The sequence below is a fragment of the Procambarus clarkii genome, chromosome 39, assembly GCF_040958095.1.
Source record: "Procambarus clarkii isolate CNS0578487 chromosome 39, FALCON_Pclarkii_2.0, whole genome shotgun sequence".
Classification (NCBI taxonomy): domain Eukaryota; kingdom Metazoa; phylum Arthropoda; class Malacostraca; order Decapoda; family Cambaridae; genus Procambarus; species Procambarus clarkii.
The window spans coordinates 36,932,213-36,938,459 of NC_091188.1; positions in this window are offsets into that span (position 1 = coordinate 36,932,213).

The following is a 6,247-nucleotide window of genomic DNA, read 5'->3' on the forward strand; positions in this document are numbered from 1 at the left end:
AGAAAATATATTAATTCATGAAAACTTGGCTTATTAGGCAAATCGGGCCTTGCATAGTAGGCTGAGAAGTGCGTTCTGGCTACTAGGTACGACATATATATATATATATATATATATATATATATATATATATATATATATATATATATATATAAATATATATATATATATATATATATATATATATAACTGAAAACTCACACCCCAGAAGTGACTCGTGTCGGAAAATCCGACACCATTTAATAATCATACAGATAATAGCTGTATTACCAACAAGTTACCCATAGAAAACGTAACTTGTAGTGGAATTACCGTCTAAAGAAAACGGGATATCATCACCACACACTATTATAATTCACCACCTATTATGGTGGGAATTGTTCTTAAATACATTAGTCTTTGGACTTTACCATCATAAAAACATCTTATATAAATTAACTTAATTATCAATATTAAAGTAGAGTAAATGTGACCCTTCTATCACTTTCTGAAATCTGGACAAAGTAGGCCAGGCGTGAGGGAGGAAGGAGGGAGCCATTGTTGTGTCACCTCCGAGACGTGTGGAGCAAATTTAGCTCCTATCATTCTGGACAATGTCGGCCAGTAACGTCAATAGTATGGAGTGTTAAACAGCCATTGTGTATACGAGACCAGAGGCACACGGGAGCAAATACGGCTCCTGTTAATTTTACTTGGACGTAGTGTTATGGAAACCAAAGGTACCATCTCCAACACGATGTCTACAATTCAAGTTAAGTGTCTATCCGAAACCCATTATTTATCATTAGTGGCCATTAATGTCATTATATAGGGTGACCCGGTTAGATCACATGGAAGCCTCAAACTAAAGGTAATTAAGCCAGGTCTTCATGTTCCATGTACTGTTTTCTCTGATATACTTGTCATATATAGGTATCTGGCTTCACAGCTAGCGCACTTTTGACAGGTCAAGACGAGGATGCAAGATTTGTGCACCAGTTACTGGGTGATATGGAAGCTACCTCAAAGAGGATAATTTGGTGTCTACACCCTAGTTATACCTGGTGGACTAACCTGCTGTACTATAAGATAAGGAACCTCTTTAATGTATGTAGTTATTTCTGTAGTTTGATTGGCTGCATATATATATTAATTTAATAACCCCCCCCCCTAATGTGTAGAGGATCGATTTGTGAGATTAAGAGATTATTGCAGAAATACAGTCCACTTATCATTATACAAATTGCTATCGAAGTATATAAATTAACGTAAATATAAATTCATATAAATTAAATAAATATAAATCTCACAGGTCGGTTACCACATTATTTGGTCATCTTCGAACCGGATGACGGATTATTTGATCCTTTGAACCCACATTTGGTCATCTTAGTACCGGATGAACCAGTTAACCAGTGGATTCATTAAATATACTAGTGCAGTGTTATTTAAACAAAGCCAGCAGTCAAGACGGCAGCGTAGCCTCGAGGGAGCTCAGGAGCCTCCCTCAGCCCAGTTCAGCTTCGTCAGCGGTTTCATGCACACCCACAGATATTTGGTGGCGTGTTATTTCGTGAAATGACAGCGCTAATATAGAATCCAGCCAAATTAGTGACTGTGTCTTCGCGAGATTGTTCACGGATTTCGTGGTGTTACATTTCGCGAGAGATTATCTACGAATTTTGTGGACTTTATTTCGCGAGGTCACTAATAATATTTAATACTTCTAGATAATATTAGAAGTTTCATAGAGGCTAATTAAGAGGCTATTATCAATAATTGTGTATATTATTTCTCCAAAATAGAGAATTATTTAATATAAATTGCACTAGTGATCACAGTATAATATTTACTAATTGCCAACCCACAACAGGGTAGGATATTAACCATTGACTAGTTGAACTATTATCGTTCATCCTAGTCCCATTATTACTATAGTCAGTTGTACTATATTAAACAACCTAACACCATTAATGAATGGTCCAGACCCTATTTTGGGTGTAATTTTTATCAACTCGAGTTGAGTTGTATATATAATAATTTACTTATGATCATTACACCTTTGAGTGATTAATTAGTGTCTCTACCATCCTAGGGTGATATAGAAGAGCTAACCTAAAGGTACTTCCAGTGACACTGGTTTATCACTCAAATCATTAGTGTGTATGATTGTATATATATATAATGTGTATTAATTTTAAGTGCTAACCTCTAGTAGAGGTAGGATTATTGCCTAGTGAGTGCAGAATTTACCCTAGGCTACCATTAGAGCTTGTTCAGTATTATGAGCAGCCCAAGTACAAGTCCCACAAGGCTTCACCAACGAGCCAGTATGGATAATGCAGGGAGAATGAAAAGAACCCTTGCAGGTCTTAAAGGCCACTTAACAAGACAGATCAAGAAATGTGAAGATTTGTCACAACAATCTCAAGTTGATTATGCTGACCTGGAAAGCTATTATCAAGCAGCTGCAGGTAAATTTGAGCAAATCAAATGTCAAATAGCAACATATGTGGCTGAACTTGCCAACACCAATTTATCAGAAACAGAAATAGACGACATTATGGTTGATCTTGCGAATTATGAAGATCACACTCAGGCCACGTTACAGCCTTATGTCAAATTAATTGCCCAGAACAAGGCAACAGCAACAACAACAACAGTTGCATCTAATACGAGTCAAGCAGAAGCTCGACTCCCTCCAATTAATTTACCCACTTTCTCAGGAAAAGATGAGGAAGATTGGGACGAATTTTGGAACAAATTCGTTGACCTTGTAGACTCAAAACAATCTTTACCAAAGAGTAGTAAATTCTCTTATTTGCAAGGCCAATTATCAGGTGAGGCTAAAACAGTAGTATCCCATCTGAGATTAACTAATGACGGCTATGATCTGGCAGTAAAACTCCTCAAGGATAATTATGCTGATCCAGAAGTAAGAACATCACATTTAGTTCATGAGCTGTTGCATTTACCCCCACCGGAGGCTTCAGCTGATTCACTCCAAGTCTTCAAGCTGGAGGTAGAATCATTGATCAATGCCCTCAGCCTGACAGCAGATACAAACGGGGCTGAGTGGGTCTTGAAAATAATTGTCCAGGAGAAAATACCTAGGGACATATTGAGACAAATAAGTGCTCATTACAATAAAAGCATCTTATCCATGAATGAAATATCTCAAGGTTTAAAGTCAGTAGTTCATCAATTACGAACACATGACAAATTAAAACCACCAAGTAAACCCTCAGAAACCAATAATAGTAAACCACAGAGTACCAAAGGTACTCCAAATCAATCTAGACAATATAATTCAACACCAAAGTGGAACAGTAGCAGTGTGGGCGTATATGCAGTGGGACCCTCCAAGCCTATAGTTACTGTGTCACCCAAGAACGTGACACCAAAGGGTACTGGAAGCTATGGAACATGTTTGTTCTGCAATGAGAAACATTCAATGTACCACTGCTCTAATTATCCTGATAGTGACGCCCGTGTTGAGCGACTCAAAGATTTGCAACATTGCACGAGGTGCCTCAGGAAACATAACATCAACGACTGTGATACCCAATTACACACCTGTAATAGGTGTAACAAAGGTCAACACCATGCAGCATTGTGCAGAGACACCAAAACAACGTCTCCAAACCCCAAGGTGGAAGATAGCATTCCCACCTCAGTACAGTACTGCAAGGTGCAACCAACAAAGAGTGTCCAATCGGCAAAGTCTAAAGGTAATACGACTTTGCCTACTGCCCAAATTACCATCCTGAATAAGAGGGCCAAGGTCCATACCCGTGGGTTGTTTGACCAAGGATCCCAAAGAACATATATCACTAAAAAGTTGGCAGATGAATTACAATTAAGGCCTGTAGCCCAGATGTCATTCAACATCTCAGGGTTTGTAACAGATACAGGACCTCAAGTCTACCAGGTGGTACAACCATCAGTACGTTTAGGCAGGTACGTCTGTCGAGTACAAGCCATTGTGGTGGACAAAATACCAGTAGACCTACAAGTTCAAGGTCTGAGAGCAACAGCCAAATTCCTGAGAAATAGAGGAATAAAATTGGCAGATAATATTAAGTCTGATCACCTCACTGACTTCGGTCTCCTTGTTGGGACAGACTATTGTCATCGATTCATCGGTAGCCCTACTAAATATCAGGGTATAACCATGTTAAACTCTGCAGGAGGTAAATTACTCTCAGGCCCAGTATCAAGCCTGGGGAGACCTATGCCTGCAGATAAACAATACCAGTAGAAATCTAAATTTGTCAGCTGATTATATTTCTCCAGTAGCATTATACTAAGGAGATTACAGCTGACTATACCAACAGAAGTTGATGTTAGTATCATCATATAAAGCTGAAGTTGAGTTCATGAGGCCTCAGTGGCAAATCAGTGAACAGTAGCTTAAACAGCTACAAGTCACTGCGACCAATGTCACTGATCCCACTGCAGTCTCAGAACCATACTTTACTTTAATGATGAGCTATTCAATCTTCTGAATCAATTAACTAAATTAAACCCCAATAAATCTGATGACTGATTTGATACATTTATTATTTAATCAAGATGTATTCCATGGGCCTCAGTGTTTATATATCAGTGACCAGTTACCTGAAGAAACTTAAAGTTATATCTAATGTCACTGATCTCACTGCAGTCCCTGAATCATACTTGACTGTAGTACTTGATCACATCCAGTCTTCTGGGTTAAATAATATGTAATTAGGCTTGAATATTAGCCTTTCAAGAGTTAACAGGGAAATGAAATCGCATTAGACTTCTAACCCCTACAACTCTAGTACGGGACATCCGTCCTGTACGAACAGACACACAAATGTGTGATTACTAACTACTAACATCAAATTAATGTAATAATTCGAAGGAGGAGTATCGGTGTTCGTCTGTTCTAAACAGGACTTCGACCCGTGAGCAGCCCCCTGGGGAATTATGTCGGAAAATCCGACACCATTTAATAATCATACAGATAATAGCTGTATTACCAACAAGTTACCCATAGAAAACGTAACTTGTAGTGGAATTACCGTCTAAAGAAAACGGGATATCATCACCACACACTATTATAATTCACCACCTATTATGGTGGGAATTGTTCTTAAATACATTAGTCTTTGGACTTTACCATCATAAAAACATCTTATATAAATTAACTTAATTATCAATATTAAAGTAGAGTAAATGTGACCCTTCTATCACTTTCTGAAATCTGGACAAAGTAGGCCAGGCGTGAGGGAGGAAGGAGGGAGCCATTGTTGTGTCACCTCCGAGACGTGTGGAGCAAATTTAGCTCCTATCATTCTGGACAATGTCGGCCAGTAACGTCAATAGTATGGAGTGTTAAACAGCCATTGTGTATACGAGACCAGAGGCACACGGGAGCAAATACGGCTCCTGTTAATTTTACTTGGACGTAGTGTTATGGAAACCAAAGGTACCATCTCCAACACGATGTCTACAATTCAAGTTAAGTGTCTATCCGAAACCCATTATTTATCATTAGTGGCCATTAATGTCATTATATAGGGTGACCCGGTTAGATCACATGGAAGCCTCAAACTAAAGGTAATTAAGCCAGGTCTTCATGTTCCATGTACTGTTTTCTCTGATATACTTGTCATATATAGGTATCTGGCTTCACAGCTAGCGCACTTTTGACAGGTCAAGACGAGGATGCAAGATTTGTGCACCAGTTACTGGGTGATATGGAAGCTACCTCAAAGAGGATAATTTGGTGTCTACACCCTAGTTATACCTGGTGGACTAACCTGCTGTACTATAAGATAAGGAACCTCTTTAATGTATGTAGTTATTTCTGTAGTTTGATTGGCTGCATATATATATTAATTTAATAACCCCCCCCCTAATGTGTAGAGGATCGATTTGTGAGATTAAGAGATTATTGCAGAAATACAGTCCACTTATCATTATACAAATTGCTATCGAAGTATATAAATTAACGTAAATATAAATTCATATAAATTAAATAAATATAAATCTCACAGGTCGGTTACCACAACTCGAACCCATACTCCCAGAAGCAACGCAACTGGTATGTACAAGACGCCTTAATCCACTTGACCATCACGACCGGACATAATGAGGTGATAGCCTAAGCTATTTGAACCACCCCACCGCCGGCACTCGGATAGTAATCTTGGGCATAGCATTTTACCAAATCACCTCATTCTTTGGGGCACACGTGAGGAACACAAAGAATGTGTTCCTCACGTGTGCCCCAAAG